Source organism: Ambystoma mexicanum, chromosome 5q (genome assembly GCF_040938575.1).
Source record: "Ambystoma mexicanum isolate Mex_15411 chromosome 5q, UKY_AmexF1_1, whole genome shotgun sequence".
Taxonomy (NCBI): domain Eukaryota; kingdom Metazoa; phylum Chordata; class Amphibia; order Caudata; family Ambystomatidae; genus Ambystoma; species Ambystoma mexicanum.
This window is the reverse complement of record NC_090933.1, coordinates 341,604,626-341,624,390: the sequence shown is the minus strand read 5'-3', so window position 1 is coordinate 341,624,390 and position 19,765 is coordinate 341,604,626.

Below are 19,765 nucleotides of genomic sequence, written 5' to 3'. Positions count from 1 at the left end.
GAGGACCCGGTAAGTCCCCATTCCGGGAACCATTCCCCATTCCCATTCGAGCCCCCATAGGGCTCAATGGGAATGGGGATGGAGCTAATAGCGGTACCGTTATTAGCTCTGAAGTCCCTTAACGGGTCCCATCCTTAACACCTGGTCAGACCAGGTGTTAAGGAAGGGACCCGCTTAGGGACCTCGGAATAGGGTGGTAAGGGATTACCGCCACCGGTGTTCTTACCGGTGCCGGTAATCCCTTACCACCTACCTCGTAATGAGGCCCATTATTGTCTTTGATTTCAGTTCTCGCCGGTTTCTTACAGCATCTCTATTGGGAAAAACAGATGATCCACGCTCCTTGGGTGAGACTACAATGCTGGATGTTCTCTCCTAGTCAAGTCGAGTATTGGTGGCATGGCCCTCTGGGCCAGCAACATTTCTTGTGCAAGACACTGGGCCTCATTCCGAGATTGGGGGTAGTCATGGCGCTATTAGCGCCATGACTGCCTCCAATAACGGTAGCAAGTCCGGCCTGGTTCAATGGGGACTTACCGGTCTAGTCCGACCTTTGCGGGACCGGTAAATCCCCATTGAAAATGCCATTCCCAATTCCCATTTGAGCCTCCATAGGGTTCAATGGGAAAAGTGGAAGGTGCTAATAACGGTACCGCAAACTGCGGTACCGTTATTAGTTCTAAAGTCCCTTAACGGGTCCCGTCCATAACGCCTGGTAAAACAGGTGTTAAGGAAGGGACCCGCTAAGGGTACTCAGAATAGGGCGCAAAGGGATTACCCGCACCGGTGTCCTTACCAGTGCCCGGTATCCCTTTGCGCCCAACTCGTAATGAGGCCCACTGCCACTAAAGCACTCTTCCAGCTCCTCCCATGTGATATTTTACCCATGCTCACAATACACTAACGCTTTTGATATATTTTTTGATTTATTTATTTAAATAGTGGAGATTACAATTTTTATTTAAGCCAATCTCTTTTTACTGGTGAAAATTCAAGGTATTTTAGCGTACATCCCTCACTTGAATCCTTCGGCGATGGATCCAACCTAACCCGATGCTAAGAGGGCCACCTACTTTTATCTTTGATTGTGGGACAAAATAAACAATATTTTAGGTCAGGTAACCCAGGTTTTGCAACCACACTAGTATTGCTTCATCCTTATGCACAATATCTATTATTGTTTTAGGTGAATGCTTCAAATGCTGCTTTTGGCAGCCACTCATTCTTAGCTGCGCAGAAAAAAGGGTCCAGCCAGTGGCATTTTTCATGAAAATGAAGTCAGACAGACATTAAATAAACTAGGACTTAGTTTCTTAAAAGTGTTAATTACACAGAGGGGACCCCCAACTTTGGCACGTTCATGCACTGGCGTCCCCGTCAAGCACTCATTGGGCCTCATCACGAGTTTGGCGGTAACCCTTAAATCCGGCGGTCGCGCTATTACCGCTGGATATAAGGGTCCGCCAAATCAGGGCTTTGGTGGATTTCTCCCCAGCTCTGAGCTGGGGGGAAATCTGCCTAAAATTCACGCTATTACCGCTGGTGGGAAATCCGCTGGTGGCAAGAGCGCGAAAATTCCCCAATGAGCCCAATGGGGAATGGGCCATTCCCGAATGGGCTCAGTGTGGAATGGGGAATTCCATTACCGCCAAACCTGTGATCCGGCACTAATAGCGCCGGATGTTTGGCGGTAGGGCTAATACCACCGGTGGTAACACCGCCGGCGTTACCGCCCAACTCGTGATGTGGCCCATTGTCATTTTCATGACAAAGTGCAAAATAAAAGTTTTAAAACAGCTGAAATTGCTTTAACACCTTTCATTGCACATTTTGAAAGAAGTCTACATGCCCCTTGTCATTTAAGTTTGGAAAACAGCATTTACAATGGATTCCTATGGATTGAGCATGCTTTCACCAGCTGCTAAATACAGGGGGATTCCAAAGGGATCCCTTGTTTTTACACCAGAATGAAAATGTCATACTGACATAAAACCTGGTGGTTTTTGGACGAGAAGCAGGAATTCACATCGGAAACAGCCACTCCTTTCCATGTCCCTATTCCGCCTGCAAAAATGTTGACAAACTGCTGATGCTTAAAAAAAGGTGTTAAATTAGGGATAATCATTTTGCAACAGGTTTTACCACCTTCTTTTAAGCGCCGGTGACACGAAATTGAGCCATACAATAACAGACAATGGACCTGATTTACAAAAGCCCTTTACAATGGCGCAATTCTGTTGAAAAACTTGTTGAAAATCTGGCGCAATTTCTGACAGCTTAAAAAAAGATCTTAACACATCTTTTTATTGTTTTATTTTTCGGGGGGGGGTGGCTATTTGCCAGGGTAAATTGTTTTCTTAAATGGCAATTGGGATGCATGCTTTGTACCCCGAGCAAAGTTTTCAATATTCAATAAAAAAATCTAAATTAAAAAATAAAGATCTCAATTTTTATTTTTGTATTATGTATTGGTTTATAGAAACCTTATACAAGCAATAGATTACACCATAAAAACATTACAACAGATTATTTCATCAACCAGTAAGTTACAATTCCATAATGTTAATATCATCATTGTCATAAAATTGCTCAATAGAAACAATCAAGAAAGGAAATAATAATTCTGAATAAAAACTATTAAAAGATCATTGTAACGTTTAAAATTCATTCCTTAACTCCAAAGCATTTAAGGTGGAAACAGTCGAAATTAATAAATATGTCGAATGGCCATTTAAAATCTTGTACCAAACGGAAATTTCATTCAAGTATGTAACATCATGTACAAATTTACTAAAAAAGTGTTCTCTTAATGACTGGAGCTCAGCGAAGGATTCAGTTTTCCGCAGGTGATACCCTTCAAAGGTGTGTTGGCCTAAAGTCAGGCACTTCTATAGATGTAACAGATTTTCTTAGGTTTTGCTTAATAGAATTTGCAGAGATCAACTGTACTTTTAAGTGAGCCTAATTCCAATGGAATTCTTTTTTTCTCCATTGTGACTTCTGAAACCAGACTTTAAAGGAGGATCACCTGACTCTCAGTTCCAAGTTATCTTGTTCCATGCACATGCTCCTCTGTGATAAGGTCACACTGCACCGGGCACCTATGGGCTTCAGAGGGATTCTGGTGTTGGGGATACCCATACGCTAGTTGAAGTGCTACCCAGTAGAGGTGTATGGGGATTCCCCCAGATTCCGTCCACCATTCACAACCACAGTGCACTTCTCACACTGCCATGAGTTTGGTGGATGCGCCACCAAACACTGTTGCAACTCCTGTCCACCGTTTAAAGAGCGGCCTGAACATGTATGGACGGCCAGAAATTCCACATATGGAATGCATGAAGTTTAAGATTCCACCACTACACATCCACACCTGACCAACATGTCAGTTGCAGGGGCAAAACTATCCTTTGCAGGCATACATCTGAGCAGTCACCCATAACCCATATGCATTTGAGGCCAAGGAACCATATATAGAATGACTACCCAGCAGAGGACGAGAGGAAGCACACGATGTGACATAACAACAGGTGAGGCAATTTGGCTAAAGCAGAAGGGAACATATATTACATGGAAAGGAGTTTGAGGTGCGTGCGTCATGTCCTGAAGGTAACTTGTATACAGGCCCATAAAGTTGCCACCTTGGCATGAGAAACACATTACCTATATCATTATATCCTATGATACTGGAAGAGGAAGCTGCTAATACCACAATGAGACTTGAGGGTGCAAACACCTTGGTTGTTACCAGTTGTTTGGCATACTTTACAATCCTAATGTTAGCTTATTCCACATACATGTCGTGTACCAAGTGTGTGATGTATTTAACAAATATGTCACTAGATAATATCTTGAACTGCACACCTGATTTAAATAATGTGGCATTTGTGATTGCAGACTTTTAAGGGGGATATGGATTCTGCAGATCATACAACCCGGGGATGTTCTAAAGCCGAGGAGAGCAGAACCTATATTATGCATTTACTGCCTGGAACAGTTGACCATCATGGACTTGAAAGATGCAATTGCAGTTGAACATAAGCCCCCCGTTGACATCATTCCACCCATGACCACTAGTGGAGGTGATGAGCATCCTGTGTTTCTGCCCAACTATGCCTTTTCAGACCACAGTGGGTGTTGTTGCTGGCATCACCAAACCAGCACCCAATCCAATACTTACACAGGTGACGGATGCCATGACCAGCTTTGTTCGCAATTGCATCTCAAAGTAGACTTTTATGGCGTGACTGTACTACTTGAGGTGGGATGGCATAACGGGTGGAACACATATGGCGTTTATAGCCTCAAACATGTGAGAGCTTGTTTCAGAACTGCAAAATGGCCTCCCTTTGGCAAGTACATTGAGACAGACATTCTTAGAACAAGTAGCGTGCTTGCATGGGCTACTGAGAGCTATTGCCTTTGATGGAGCCGTTTCTGGTGATCCTTCTGCTCCTGTTTGAAGATGGAGATGTTGTTGACTTTAGGGTATCATACCCGAGCAGATGGCCAAAGGGAGTTCTTAAGCCAGGAAATAATGAAATGTGTTCACGGTATTGTAGACATAAGCAAGGATTGTCTAGAACTTATCTGGCAAGTTTGCTTCTAACAACACCAAGCAGTGCCCTACAGAGAGTTTTTCGGTTTCCTGCACTGCATGCCAAAACAACTAACACTGGGGTGAGTCCTAGAGGACGGGGTGAAGCTAGAGTCTTAGGGCCTCATTACACGGTAGGCAGTGGACCAAGGTGCTATTAGCTATTAGCACCTTGGTCCATGCCGGTAAATTACCGGCACCGCCTTGGCGGAAAGGAGAATTACCGCCCTACTCCAAGGTTGGTGGGGCCCTTCCACCATTGCCCTTCCCCATTCCCATTTTTGCCCCATAGGGCATAATGGGAATGGGGAAGGTGCTAATTACGGTACTGCAAATTTGCGGTGCCGTAATTAGCACCAAGGTCCCTTTGCGGGTTGGGTTTTAATGCCTGCAAGAAGCAGGCGTTAAATTCCCCAACCCGCAAAGGGACCTCGTAGTACGGCGGTAAGGGTTAACGGTGACCGTTAACCCTTACCGCCGTCCGTGTAATGAGGCCCTTAGCAAGGGTCAGCATGCTGCACGGGTACATAAAGAAGATCATCGCACTGTGCAGGAAGAGGCGGCCTAGTCTAGTAACGTGTTGGAGACAGTGTTCTGTTTCAGGTTGTAAGAAAGCTGTCAGCATTTGTAGGTTACTAGTCTTAGCTAAGTATGATTGTACTGTGAAATCCACAGTACCCGACATACACAACCATGGGTCATGCAGTGTGACGCTTGCACATGCATGACCTAAGTAATGTGGCGGAAACACACGCTCACAGTCATGGGGGAGGGGGACATCTGCTTATAAATATGTCCCTTAGCAAGGTATTAGCAGATGACAGAATAATTTAGTACAGTGGCTAAGAATACTATTGAATCAAGAGAATTAAAGAATAACCGAGTGGTCACAGTATTTTTGAACGCCCTCCAGCAAAATCTCATTTGATCCCACGAGACTTAGAAGTCTGGTAAGCAGTCGGTGGCCATTTTGGAATGTGCGGTTTTTAAAACAGCCCCTGCAAACCCAAGCATCTTTCAACAATAATTCCATGAGAAGGCAGGACTTCTCTCCAACAAAAGTTTGAAGTACGAGTACAGTAATTGTTGTGACATTGGAATCGTGACTGTGGTGTCTAAATTTGATTGTTGAAACTTTGGGGAAGAGGTATGAAACAACCCAAGTGAAGAAGAACTCGAGTTATAACTTGAGAACTTAAAAGTATATCCCCGAACACTGTAACAGAAAAGCTGGAATTTTAGATATGATGATATTTTTACTAAAGCACATTTTTGTTCTTAAACAAAACCAGAGCAGTAACATCGTAGGGGCACAGTAGACTCACATTAGACTCAAATTCAATAACTCAATTGGCTCCAACATCAAAAGGTCCAAAAACATGGCGGTGCCGACTAACAAAAGGAGACACAGTGCCAACAAGCCCTCAGGTGTACTAACTCGGCAGGAGCTAGAATCAGCTTTGGTATTGAAAAAAAAAACAATCAGTGTTAGGTAGTTAGAATTGGTTCAGGCAGCTATAGCCGGACGGACAGTTAGAATAGGTAGACATTTTCGAGAGGCAGATAGCAATAGGGCTTTGGCTCTACTGGAGAGGGAAGCCATAGACAGTTAAGTTTCATTTGGAGTGAAGAAACTCTTCTACATTAGAAGAACAAGCCAGCACTCTGCCAGATATTCATAAAGTAGAAGTCCAGGGCAGATTTCTGGTTTTCTGTGTGCAATATTGGTAACAGCATTCGCGCCTTGAAACACTTGTGTATAGGCGAGTTATAAATGCCTTATCATATCGTATCATGAGTAAATTCTACAACCAGTAGTAATGGGAACTTTGCTGCATCTTGATGTCCCAACAAATTGCAGGTGCTGGTTGGTGGTACTTTTTTGTTATCACTGTTCCCTTTCCCCTAGCATTTAGTGTTTCCTTCCTGTTTGATAGGAGTGGGAAACCTGGAATTCGGAGAAAACTCTGGAGCATGCTGCTTCAATGGAAGACCTTGGCAAGCCTGTGCAAAGTTTGTGCTGGCCCTCAATCAATTATACACTGTAACCCAGAATGCCCACAGCATTCAGTAGAGCTGGTGAGTGTTGGCGTATTGGCAGGTGCTGAGGTGAGTCTGGTAACATTGACTCCAGTTTTGAGAATCTGGGAGCTTGAACTTCAATTTCCAGAAGGCAAGGATTCTTCACGCAGTCTCTTACTGAGAGGAAGCTGAGTGCTTGGACTTGTATTCCCAGAATGCATAGATCTTCCACTCTGCCTCCTTCTCGGAGGAGTATCGGAATAGCTTCAATTCCCAGCATTCCAGGTTTCTAAACTCAGTGTCTTTCCCATAGAAGGCTGAGCACTTGGACGTCAACCCTCAGCATACAACGGTTTTCCCTTTTGCCCCTTTTTCCAGAGGAATCTGGGAGATCAAACTTTAATTCTAAGTATGGGCTATTTCTTCTTACGATCTCTTCTCAGTTTAGCTTTGATCTTGACCCTAAGTCCCATTTCAGTCTCCTAGCCACTGGTTTTCCTCATATCCTCCTCATAATGGTGTCAATCATCACCTCCAGTTTCTGTCTGTAAAACATGGGTACAGCTAACCTCTTGCATCCTCTTTCTACCAATAAAACCACAGCTGATGGTAACTGGACAGTTGTGGAATCAGAAGCTAATGCTGTTACTGCAAAGATGGGCAATCCTGGTGGTGTGATTGGTGGCCTATGAATTGGTCTGGTGTGTGCTCGCAAATTGCCAACCGAAATGTGCACTGATCATGAGGGTGTCAGTTATGCCCGGTGGTTGGACTGCTGCCAGTGGTGCAACGCTGCATCCACCTGTATTCACAATTGGTCCACTGACATATGTGCATCTGCCGGTCTGGAGTATGTTGCTGATACCCTATTCTCAAGCTATCGTCATAATCCAGCAGAACCCAGTCATTGGACGGAGGACACAGGTTGCTGATAGCCTAGTGGTAAAACTACCACTCATTAATTGAGCTTCTAGAAGTCATACACTCTCCAGCTGTTTTTGACTAGAATTCCCCATGACTCCTCACCATTCACTATACTGAATAAGGCTGATGGGAGGTGTACTTCAATAAATCTGGAGAGCCAAAGGTTGCAGAGCCCTGCTTCAGTGGGATGAAGTGGTGAGGTTGTTCAGAGAAGTCAGTCTGTCTGGAGGTGGTGCCTACAACCGCCGCAGGCAAGATGGTACCCTGCAAAGGCAGCTCGAACTGCAGTAAAAAGCAAATGCCGAAGAAACCTCCAGGAACTCTAAACCAATTGCTGTCCAGATCTTGCTTGCAGAAAGCAGCAGATTAGTGTTCTGCCCAGAGACAACAAGCAGGGCGGATCTGGATGCAGGGAAGAATGGCTCCCAGAATGAGGAATCCAGGAGACAATAAGAAAGGGGGCAAACAGGAGCAGAATGTTAGGAGGCAGTACACAGGAAAAAGCAGAAAGAAAAAGGGGATTAGAGCTTTTGAGGTCCCCTAAGCAACGCAGGAGTATCCGCTTGGGAGTGCAGCCTTAGTGGGGCGATGCATTAGTAGCAGGCAAATCCAAAGGAAAAACAGTTCACATGCAGCGTGGACTAACCCGGTGGCCATGTTGGAAGGGGCCTAGGAACAACCAATGTTGGTACCGCTGCAGCGCATTTGTCTTTTTGCAGGGTGGAAGGTCACTCATACATGAATGGAATTACCACATTTCATATGTTATGCTCTAAACCCCAATGTGGTTGTACACCTGGGGTCCGATTGCCAATGAATCACGTAATGTAAATGTATGTTCGCTCTCCCATTTTCAGGCAAAACGCATCACTCTGTTGTGACGCCCAGCCCGGGTCTCCGACAGCAAGAGCCTGTACAATTTCTGACCTCAGAGAGTGGTGTATTTACTTAAATTTAACCAATCATTACATGAAGGCAGCAGCATCAGCAAGCTGTCCAAGGTGTACAGAGACAAAGGACAAAAGCCGTCCCAAGCTATACTAATAAACCCCCTATGATGACGCTGAAGGCTTAACTGTTCTGCTCAGTTTGTAGGTGGGCCACGCCTCAAAGAATTAGCATCACTTTGTTTAACCAAACAGCCGGTGAGTTGGGGTGAAAGGTGCACATGATGGGTCAAAGGATGGCGTAATATCAACTCAACCTCCTGTACTAGGGGGAGATGTGGGGGTCACCAGCGCAAGAGGTTTAACTGCTCCACTCATTTCCAGCTTTCAAAACTGCTATCCAACCCCCGAAACATTTAGGCTGGCACTGCCCCCTGCGTAACCAGCATTTGCACAAGCACAACTACATAAGCACTAGTGTAAAGACCATTTGCACTGGCACTACCGCAATTACAGGTGCACAAGCACCATTTTTCATGCTTTAGCGCTCCTGTGATTTTTTGATAATCTGCGCTCCTGTGATTTTTTGATAATCTGGCTCCAGGTCTTTAAGTATGCGTAACGAGCAGTACAGGGTGCAGCTAACCAGGATGCTGCAGTTTATTTGACCTATTACAGTAAAGCTCTGAATTTATTCTCACTGTATGAAATGTAAATTCTCGCTGGGGATTGCCCAGTCGGAGATTTGATATTTAAATCCCAGCAGAAAATTCAGAACAATGTCCTAACCTAAAGGCAGCGTCAAGAAATGGAATTGAACGTCGCTTTATTGGCGGCAGATGTATTATTTAAGATCTTTGGTTAGCCGACCAGGCAACCATCTTCCTCTAGGTCAGATGTGCAAAAAAGGCCTCGGGCATGAATTTTGCTTAAACCTTTTTCTGAAGATTGTTCTCTTTTTGTCTTTGACAGCTTGGATCCTGCTACTGTCCCAATTTAAGGACTGATCCGCATCCGCTGGGTTTGGAATACCCCCCTGCTTGTAAACGTGTGCTTCCAAAGCATTGGAAACCTGGAGGAGGCAGCTCTTCATGTCCTTTTCATTGCATTGCCCTTTAAAAACGTGGCCCAGCCACACCAGCTCTGAAGTGATAACACTGCCCGATTACATGTCTAGGATAATATTTGAAAAATGTATGCATTATCATATTACTTGTGAGCAGTATCTGTATGCCCCGTTAAATGCATAACATCCTTTTAGTACTGCCATCATTAAATATACATATAAATGAAGCCTTTCAGGAAGGGCCTGTGTTCTCCATGGAAAGCTTTGAACGTGCTGCTTCTGAGAGTCTGACCTACCAATGAACTTGTAGAGGAGCAGCGGAATGCCTCTGCAGGAAGTCCCGCCCCCTCCTACCTATATGCTGAAAGCCAGAAATCGCGCCATGCACGACGCCAGAGGTTGTGATTATTCCACGGAGAGTCTTCAAGAAAAGGTATCCAATAAGAAAACCCTATCTGATGTATCCCTGTAGAGATGACAATCTCTTAGAGGAAATCCCCAAAGGAATATGAAGATGGAAGAAAGAGAAGTTGGTGACATCACAAGAGATGAGTGTGACACACAGAGAAGACTGGCTAAAGAAGAGAATGTATGGACCTTATCGAAGCTGATGAAGTAAAGAATCGAGTAAACTTTCATATGGGAGATAAAGATTGCTCGTGTAAAGAGCACAGCAGAAAATGCAAGCCGTTTTATAACTGTAAAGATGCAGCAACACAAGTAGATAAAGTAATTTTACAGGCTTACTATACGTAGTGAATAGACTGCAGACTGTGCTGCCATTATATAGAATCTGGGCATCACTGTCACAATTCAGTAAGTTCAAACCCATGGAGAGAAGGCAGAAGCTGTGTCGCAGCAAACAAGTAGCTGAGATCGTGTAAAGGCTGAGAAGAGCTGCCTTGCCTGGTGTCAAGGCTGAAGCAGCCAAGAACTGGTTATCTATCCTTGAAGAACAGTGAGCATGAGACGCTGAATCATCCCTTGTTAAGGTGCAAAGAAAGAACACCATGAGTGCAAGTTTATTCATTTAATACAATTAAATGCTAGAAAAGAGGCCGAATTACGGTCTCCTGTCACGTGGGCCAAGGATGGAAATAGAAGTTGGGCATTCAGTCCAGAACCAATATAGTGCATCCTCACACTCCCATACATTTTCAGGAACAAGGATACATTGCAAGGCCAAGTTAAAAGACAATCTGCATGGCAGAAGGCATGGGTGATGAGAGATGATGGGCTATTTGGGTGGGGAGGCACAGTCAAGTCCACCCCCTGACACCTGGTGTATGAGGTTACGTGCTGCTAGTGAGCCGAATGTTCCAGAAGAGCATGAACGTGCCAACCAATTGTAGAAGGCCATATAACAAAGAGCCTTATAGCCAATGATGAACTGTGTATCAAATAACTGTTGAAGATGACTTGCACTAGGGGTGGGTATGAGTGTCAACCTGACTGTAGAGACCCAATCACAATCCGCTCCTTTATAGAAAGTATACCTAGATGCTCCCCTTGAGCCAACCACAACTCCCTGTAGGTTTATTTGCCATGTAGTATGACGTCACTTATGTGTTTTCACTATATAAGTGTTGTTTTTTATTAAATGCTTTCAGAGATAAGCTGTGCGAGGTCCGTTGTTGTCCGTTTTAACTCACTGTTTTAGACAATTGATAATAAAATAGTAAACACACTTTTACCATCTTCCTGAGTTGGGTTGATTATTTGGTGTAAGAGTTACTCTGCATCCCATCTACTGCATGATACGCTACTTATTAAGGGCCATAAGCTCAAACTATTTTTACAAGTGTTCATCTTGTGAATCAATTGGGGACTTTATTTACATTTGCATCTTTCACTGTCCAATGAACTGCATAATTAGAAAAGCTATATATAGCTACTGTACTTTCATCATGTAAAGGGGATTGGTGGCAGCATTCATTAGGGACGAATATTTAGCACAGGGCCCCTCGCCTATGTTGGCATATACACGCATGCAGACACATACACAAACACACGCACGCCTGCGCATGCATGAACAATGAACAAGCACACACATATTAGGGTGAGCAGATTACAACAACAAAAAACAGGACAGGCCATAGACCTAGACGGTTACCAGTCATTTGGTCGAAAACCAAATGGTCTAATGACCATTTGATCAATGTAAAATGGTGGGAAAAAAAAGGTCGAATTATTATTTTTTTTTTTTTATTTTATGGGGGGGGGGTTCGGTTTCCCCCCCAACCCCCTTTTACTTTATTAAAAAATATTTTTTAAGCAACCAAACTAAAAAAAAATATAAAAATAAATAAATAAATAAATTCAACCTTTTTTTTCGACCATTTTCATTCGATCAAATGGTCATTCGACCATTTATTTTCGACCAAATGACCGGACACCGACCTAGACGTAGGATTACAGCAAACACAAACAGGACTTCAATAAAACTGTAGTCCTACTTCTATGCCTCTGGCCTGTTGTGGGGAGGTGTTCACAGGGACACTCCTCTCATTGGAGGAGAGCGCCAAGGGGAGGAAATGGGGGTGTGGAAAGCGTTCATATGCAGGAATTTTGGGATTTCTAAATCGTTTCCCAGGAAAAACCAGATCTGTAGCCACCCAACCATCCAATCCCAGGACGGGGTTTATTCAATTAAAAACTCTCGGGACCCCGGGACAGAGGGTGATCTCCCGGGACTGTCCAGGGAAAACCGGGATGTCTGGTCACCCTTACACATATACACTCACTCAAGGCACGGGTGCAGAGTTTCGTTTTCCCTGCCAGTGGGTGGGGTTGAAGGTGGGACCGGGAGCACCCACGCACTCGGCGCCCCTGCCTCAAGGACCATATTTGTAAACAGTACACCAGCCAGGACCCCTGATTCTGTAGCACCTCTGCTTCAACTCCCTTATGGAAAAAGGAACTACGCATTTTTTGTTGACCGCATGTACAGTGCTGTGAAGCTCTATGAAACCATGGCATCCCATTGACTGGGCAAGCAGAAACACCCTGTACCTGCAGAGACAGTATCCCTATAGGGTCCCATGTGTGGGTGGATGAACGCTGCCCTCAGCTACATATGGGTTTTACCTGCAGGGCCGGCCTTAGAATATGCAGTGTCTCGTGCAGCAAAACAAAAATGTGGCACCCCTCCCCATGCGTGCCCTTGGTCATGCAGGAGGGGTTTCGGAAAAGTGCAAAATCTTTAGTTAGGCACAGCAGGCGTCCTTTTGTTATTAAATGCCAATAGGGCACCTGCCCTGTCTTCTGCCACCGCACCAGCTCGGGGGAGCCCTTAAAAGACTCCTCTGAGTTCGCGTGGTGGGGGTCTAATGGCAGGGTGCCCTAGGTGGTCGCCCGGGTGGCCCTGCCCCAAGGTCGGCCCTTCTTACCTGCAGCCTGTCAGAGACATCCCATATCCAGCATGACAGTAGCAAACCTCAGCAGCTCTCAGGATGGGGTCAGGAAAGTGTTATGCTTTCTGCTCTCATCTCTTCCATGATGTGAAGTTATGGACTAGCTGCCACTGGCTTAATGTAAGCTGGGAAATAGAGAGAAGGCAGTCCCCACTAAATGTGATTTGCTGTGCGGAAAAAAAACACACTTAATTTTGACTGCCCCTTCTCCCTCAGTGCTGCCTTAATCTCTTTTCTAACTTGCAAGGCTTTTTCTGGAAGTGAAGGAGTTTTCTTGGCATTCCTTAAAATGGAGGGAGTTACGTTTTGGATAATTACATTTACTGATTCATTATTAACTCAGACAGGCAGGTGTGTCCCATTCCCAATATGAAGGTTTGGTTTAAGGAAAGAATGTTTAATTCCCAAGGTTTGACCAATTCATACATTACTTTTCAGACACCCTGCGAGGGTGCCATGTAGCACGCTGGTATGCCTTGCTGAATGCCTGGTATCAGTGGTGTGTCCAGACTCTTTTGAGTGAGGTGGCCCAAGTGGGGCACTGACTTATGCAGGGTTGGCATGAAGCACGAGTGCACACAAAGCTAATGATCATAGTTTAGGATAATGGGGTGGCACCTGGGGTGGCCAATCAGATTCCAGGGGTAGTATGTGCCACCCCAGGCCACTCCCTGGACACACCTCTGCCCGGAATATAAAGTCACATTCCAAAACAGCTGCACACTAATTCCCTGTGTGCCAGGCAACTGAGTCCTAACACCGCTCTGTGCCAAATGATGCCCACCCACACATCCCTTCTCGCTCACAGCCCTGACGTAGCTCTGTACAGCTTTGGTTCTGCTATGCTGTTGCCACCTCCCTTGCAACGCTGCTCTGCATAGTGATGAGGCACTAGTTTCCAAGCTCTATTATATACTCATGGCGGCCATCTTTCTAAGGGTTGATCTTCCATTTGGCAGGTGGATGGGCTCACCACAACGCACCCCATACTCCAGAGAGAACATCTTTGGGTGGGTGCTTATAGTGATAAGCACTGTGCAACGGCCCTAAACCCTCGACTACCAGGGCTTTATTGGCCTAGCCCGCACCAGAACCTAGTGCTTAATGCTACTGGCCACAAATCAAGATACTCCCTCAGTGTGAGGATCTTTTTTGTACTCTACCTTCAGCGGTTAACATGTAATTGAATCCCCTAAAATGCTCCAAACACCCCCGAAACATACTAACACATGAAAAAAAGCTTCCTATGCATCCAATCTTCTTTTTGTACCACAGGTAATACATGCTAAATTAAAAAATGGTTTCAGATTTACAATTAAAATGCTTACCAAATGAACACAAGTTTGTAATTTAAATACTACAAAATAAAACAACACATTCACACGTTTCATCTATTTACTAAGGTCACTATTAAAGCAACATTTTTATTTAAGCACTACAAGTCCAATATCTATGTTGTTATAAACACTATTTGCTAATAGCCTTACAGACCATGTGAAGGATTATTATTGCTAGGGATAAATATCCTTTCCCAACATTTGCCTCAAGGGGAACTGGAGGCAGGCCATTAACCCATGATAATGAACCCTCCGCCAGTCTATAAGGATATCATGGATATTAACAAACATTTGTGTACATTGTATGTAAGTGATTAGGATATTTAGTTCCTCACTCCATTTGTGACTGTAAGTGATTTCAATCCGGCACTCCAACTAAGTCAATACCTAGTTTGGGATGCCCAATGGAAACCCTTATTTATATATTTTTATGTCAAAGTTCTTTTAATTCTGGATGATGTACCCTTATCTAACGCCCCTCTCTTTGAATTCCCCGGTCTCACTGAACCAAGAAATAAGTTTGTTTTGCAAATTAAAAGATTTATTTGAAGAATTGAACCATATATAGTGTCAGGAACTCGGATTGGAGGGTCTGGAAACGCTGGAGGCATTGATTGTGCTTGTTCCCTGATTAGGGCTGGCCCCCCGGGGGTCCCCGCGGTTAGGGTTCCTTCTCTGCCAAGGTGGCCTCCGGAGGGGCCAGACCATACCTGCACGAAAAGAAGATCAGGACACCCAAGAGAGATACCCCCACTTCACGGAAGGAACAAAAGAAGACCGAGACCATCCCAATAGAGTATACCTCTGAGGAGCCAGGTGAGGAGGAGGGGGAGGAAGTTCTTAAGCTGGACAGCATACAACGCCCAGAATCCACCATGGCGTCATTGGAATAGTATCAGGAACTAGTGGCAGCCATGCAGAATCTAACGATGGAGGTCCAGGCCTTGAGAACTGAAAATATCGCCCTCCGACAACAGGTTGTAATGCATCGTGATGACCGCGGAGACTCGCCTACGATGCCTTTATCCTTTAGCAAGTATGATGGGCACCCCGGAGGAATGAAGGAATTCCTCGATGCGTGCAAGGTATATTTTGCCTTTCGTAGCCACTCCTACGAGACTGCTCGATCAAAGGTTGGGTTTATCATAGCCAATCTAATGGGAAATGCACTTTCATGGGCTACACCATTTGTCACCAGAAATGAACCAATTTTGGACGACTACGATCGTTTTACGGAGGTGTTGAAGGAACGATTCGACAGACCGGAGGTATTTTACTCTTCTTTAGAAGCAATCTTAGATGTCGAACAAGGAAACCCTGATGTCCAGACCTATCTCTCCCGCTTCCAGAGACTGGCAGCCAAGGCGGATTGGCCGGATTCCGCCCAGCAAACCATTTATCAACGCGGCCTTCATGAAGAGATCAAGGATGAGCTAGCCCGAGTAGCCCGACCTGCGTCTTTTCAGGACCTTGTTACATTGTCTCTTCAGATAGAGTTTCGTTTGAAAGAAAGACGATCCGATAGAAGAAGAAGCCGAGGCACTTCTCGACCAACCCCTCTACCCTCATCTAATCCTCCCACCAGGTTTTCTCATCCCCCGGATGAACCTATGCAGATTGGAACAACCCGAGGACCGTTAACGCAGGAAGAGAGAAAGAGAAGAAGAGACTCTGGGTTGTGTATGTATTGCGGCTCTTCAAAGCACTTATTAAGAGATTGTCCTGCAGTACCTCCTAGAAGACAGGGAAACTTCAACCCCTGATCTACAGCAAGGGAAGTTTCGGGGGAAGTCTCAAACACCCTTGCAACCATACAAGAGCAGTAAACACTCCAGAAGATAGCAGTTTGATGGTGTTCCGAGTCCACCTTTGGCTGACAGAGGCCGGTCCCACTGAAGTATTAGCTATGCTTGACTGTGGAGCAGCAGGGAACTTTATAGACTCCAGTGGGCAGCGGAACATCTTGTATCCACTAGAACCAAGGCCACACCTATCCCAGTGGAAGGGGTTGATGGTAGACCCTTGTCGTCTGGGCCGATAACTAAGGAGACAATCCCCTTGAGAATGAAGTTAAACCACCACGAGGAGTTTCTGGTCTTCGATCAGATCCGAGCAGCCCATTTTCCTTTGATTATCGGTATTCCATGGTTAAGGAGGCACAACCCTCACATTGATTGGACCGCCAACAAGGTACACTTCGTCTCCAAGTTTTGTAAATCTCACTGTTTTGAATTACCTTTGGTCTCAAAGAACCCTGAGTCTTCCATAAGCAGAATCCTCTGTTCCTCTCCACTATCAGGAATTCTCTGAGGTATTCCTGGATACCATACCCCGACAACTCCCACCGCATAGAGCGGAGGACTGCTGCATTGACCTAACACCAGATGCAGTGATTCCCTTTGGGAGGATGTATCCACTGTCGTTACCGGAGAGGAAGGCATTAAGGGATTACCTTGACGCAAACATACAGAACGGACTCATCCAAGAGTCTAAGTCTGCTTGTGGAGCTTCATTGTTCTTCATTCCCAAGAAAGACTCGGCTGAACTACGCCCTTGTATAGATTACCGGGGCTTGAACAAGGTCACCATCCGGGATAGATACCCCATGCCCTTGATTCGAGATATCCTGGAGGCGGTTCAAGGAGCGGAATACTTTACAAAGCTTGACTTAAGAGGAGCTTATCACCTTCTGAGAATAAGACAGGGGGACGAATGGAAGACAGCGTTCCGTACCCCTTTTGGACTCTTCGAGTATAGAGTGATGCCGTTTGGCCTAGTACATGCTCCAGCAGTCTTCCAAAGGTACATGGACAAGGTTTTTTCGGATATGCTATTTGTATCTGTGGTAGTGTATCTAGATGATATTCTGGTCTTCTCCAAGACTCTCTCAGATCACAGATCATTGGTCAAACAAGGTCCTACGACGTCTTGAATCCCATCAGTTGCTGGTTAAACCAGAGAAATGCATTTTCAAATCTACTTCTGTGTCCTACTTAGGATTCATTTTGTCCAAGGAAGGTATCGAAATGGATGCTAACAAGGTAAGGGCCATTACTGAGTGGAAGAATCCAGTTAACATCAAGGAGCTGCAGAGCTTCTTAGGATTGGCCAATTTTTATCGGAGGTTCATCCCCAACTTCTCCAACAAGGTGTTACCTCTGACTTCTTTATTGAAGAAGGGTGTTCAGTTCATTATTGGCGATGAACCCCAAAGGGCGCTCCAATTTCTAAAGAAATGCTTTTCTACCGCACCCATCCTGGTCCAACCTGATCAGACCAGACCGTACATTCTGGAGACGGACGCCTCTTCAGGAGCAGTAGGGGCAGTCCTACTTCAAGAGCAGGAAGATGGAAATGAACACCCTGTAGCATATTATTCTAAGACACTTACTTGTAGCGAACGCAACTATTCTGTTATCGAGAAGGAGCTTTTGGCGATTAAATTGGCCTGTCAAGAGTGGAGACATGTACTACAGGGAGCTAACCATCAATTCACCATTCGAACGGATCATCGCAACCTTCGGGTTTTGCAGCAGATGGAATGTTCCAACGCCAGACATGCCAGATGGGCATATTTCTTTTTACAGTATGATTTTGTTATTACATACATACCAGGAACAGAGAATAAGAAGGCTGATGCCTTGTCAAGAAGCCTGGGAGAAGAATCTGGTTCCTATAAGGGACATGAGCTTATTTTGCCAAACCTTACTGTGTTGGCATCTACGGTTTCCTTTCTACAAGATCTGGTACCACAGTATCAGATGTGCACGGAGTTTCCATCTAAAGTGAGCCAAGACAAGGACGGATTGTACTACTATGAAGGTGCACTCTATATTCCGACCAAGAAGCTACAGGTACAGATATTGTCTTGGTGTCATGATACGCCTTTAACAGGACACTCGGGTATAAGGAAGACATATGACCTCCTACGGAGAGGTTTTTGGTGGCCAACCTTAAGAAGGGATGTAAACCAGTACGTTTCTACTTGTTCAGTCTGTGCCTCTAACAAATACCAAACTGGAAGACCCTTAGGATTGTTGCAGCAGCATTCCTTACCAAACCGCCCTTGGGAGCACATATCCACTGATTTTATAATAGACCGCCCTTCATCCTATGGCATGACAGTCATCATGGTGACCATAGACTCATTCAGCAAATTGGCCCATTTTTCTGCCTTCAAACAGATACCGTCTGCCTCCGAGATGGCAGCAACCTTTCTCCAGGACATTGTCTGTCTACATGGTTTACCCAGAGCCATCGTGTCAGACAGAGGCCCCCAATTCACATCCAAATTTTGGACCTCTCTCTGCCAAATTCTGGGTATTCACAAGGCTCTCTCTTCAGGGTATCACCCGCAGAGCAATGGACAAACAGAAAGGTTAAATGCCAGCCTTGAACAATATCTCCGATGCTTCTGCAGTCCTCAACAAGAAGAATGGTATCGCTTTCTCCCTCAAGCAGAATTTGCCCATAACAACGCCCTGCATACCTCGATCCAGATGAGTCCTTTCTATTGTACATATGGGTATCATCCCCAACACTTACCCTGGCTTAGTCCTCCTTCTACCAAGATCCCAGCTCTTGATGGAGTTCTACAGGACTACTAGAGGTACAAAGATTGGCCAAAGAAGCTCATCAAGCAAGTCAACTTTCACAAAAGAAATGGGCAGACAAGGGACGGAGTGGCAATCCTGCATGGAAGATAGGGCAGTTGGTCTGGTTATCCACCAGATTCCTGCCGAGATGGGTTCAAAAGGCAAATTCTCCTCGCGCTTCCTTGGGCCATTTCCAATTTTACAACAGATAAACCCTGTGGCATTCAAGCTCAGGCTACCGGAATATCTCAAAAGGGTGCACCCAGTCTTCCACGTCTCCCTTTTGAAAGAACATAAGGAGGACCCTTTCAAGAGACCCGTATTCAGAGGGCGTACTCAAGTGTCTCCTGTTCCCGACGAATATGAAGTATCCCATTTAGTGGATTCCAGATACCACAAAGGACGACTGTACTATCTGGTCCACTGGAAGGGTTATCCAGTAGAAGAGCGGACTTGGGAACCAGTGAGCCATGTCCATGCCCCACAGTTAGTACAACAATTCCACCGACTTCATCCTGGCAAACCCGGGGGATCTCCGAGAAGAAGGGGGCATACTGTCAGGAACTCGGATTGGAGGGTCTGGAAATGCTGGAGGCATTGATTGCCGTACGCGCGTTTCAGTCCTCACCCAAGATGGCGGACGAGTCCTTATATGCTGACTCCTCCCACCGACCTACGCGTTGTATCTGTTTACCAACGCTACGGTTCGTGAGGAAACTTCATCCGTGAATTTCTCTTGCCTCTTCCCTTCTTTTTTCCTTTTTAGCCTTCCTGGTCCGTCTCGTCGGAACGTATAATTCCCTTCTACCTTTTGTAGCCCCCTTTGCCTGCCTCTCCCTAGTCCTTATCCGTTGCTTTCCTTGCCGCCTCCAGACTTACCTGTATTGTTTTTGGTTCTTACGTCCTACTTTTCTACTTCCTCGC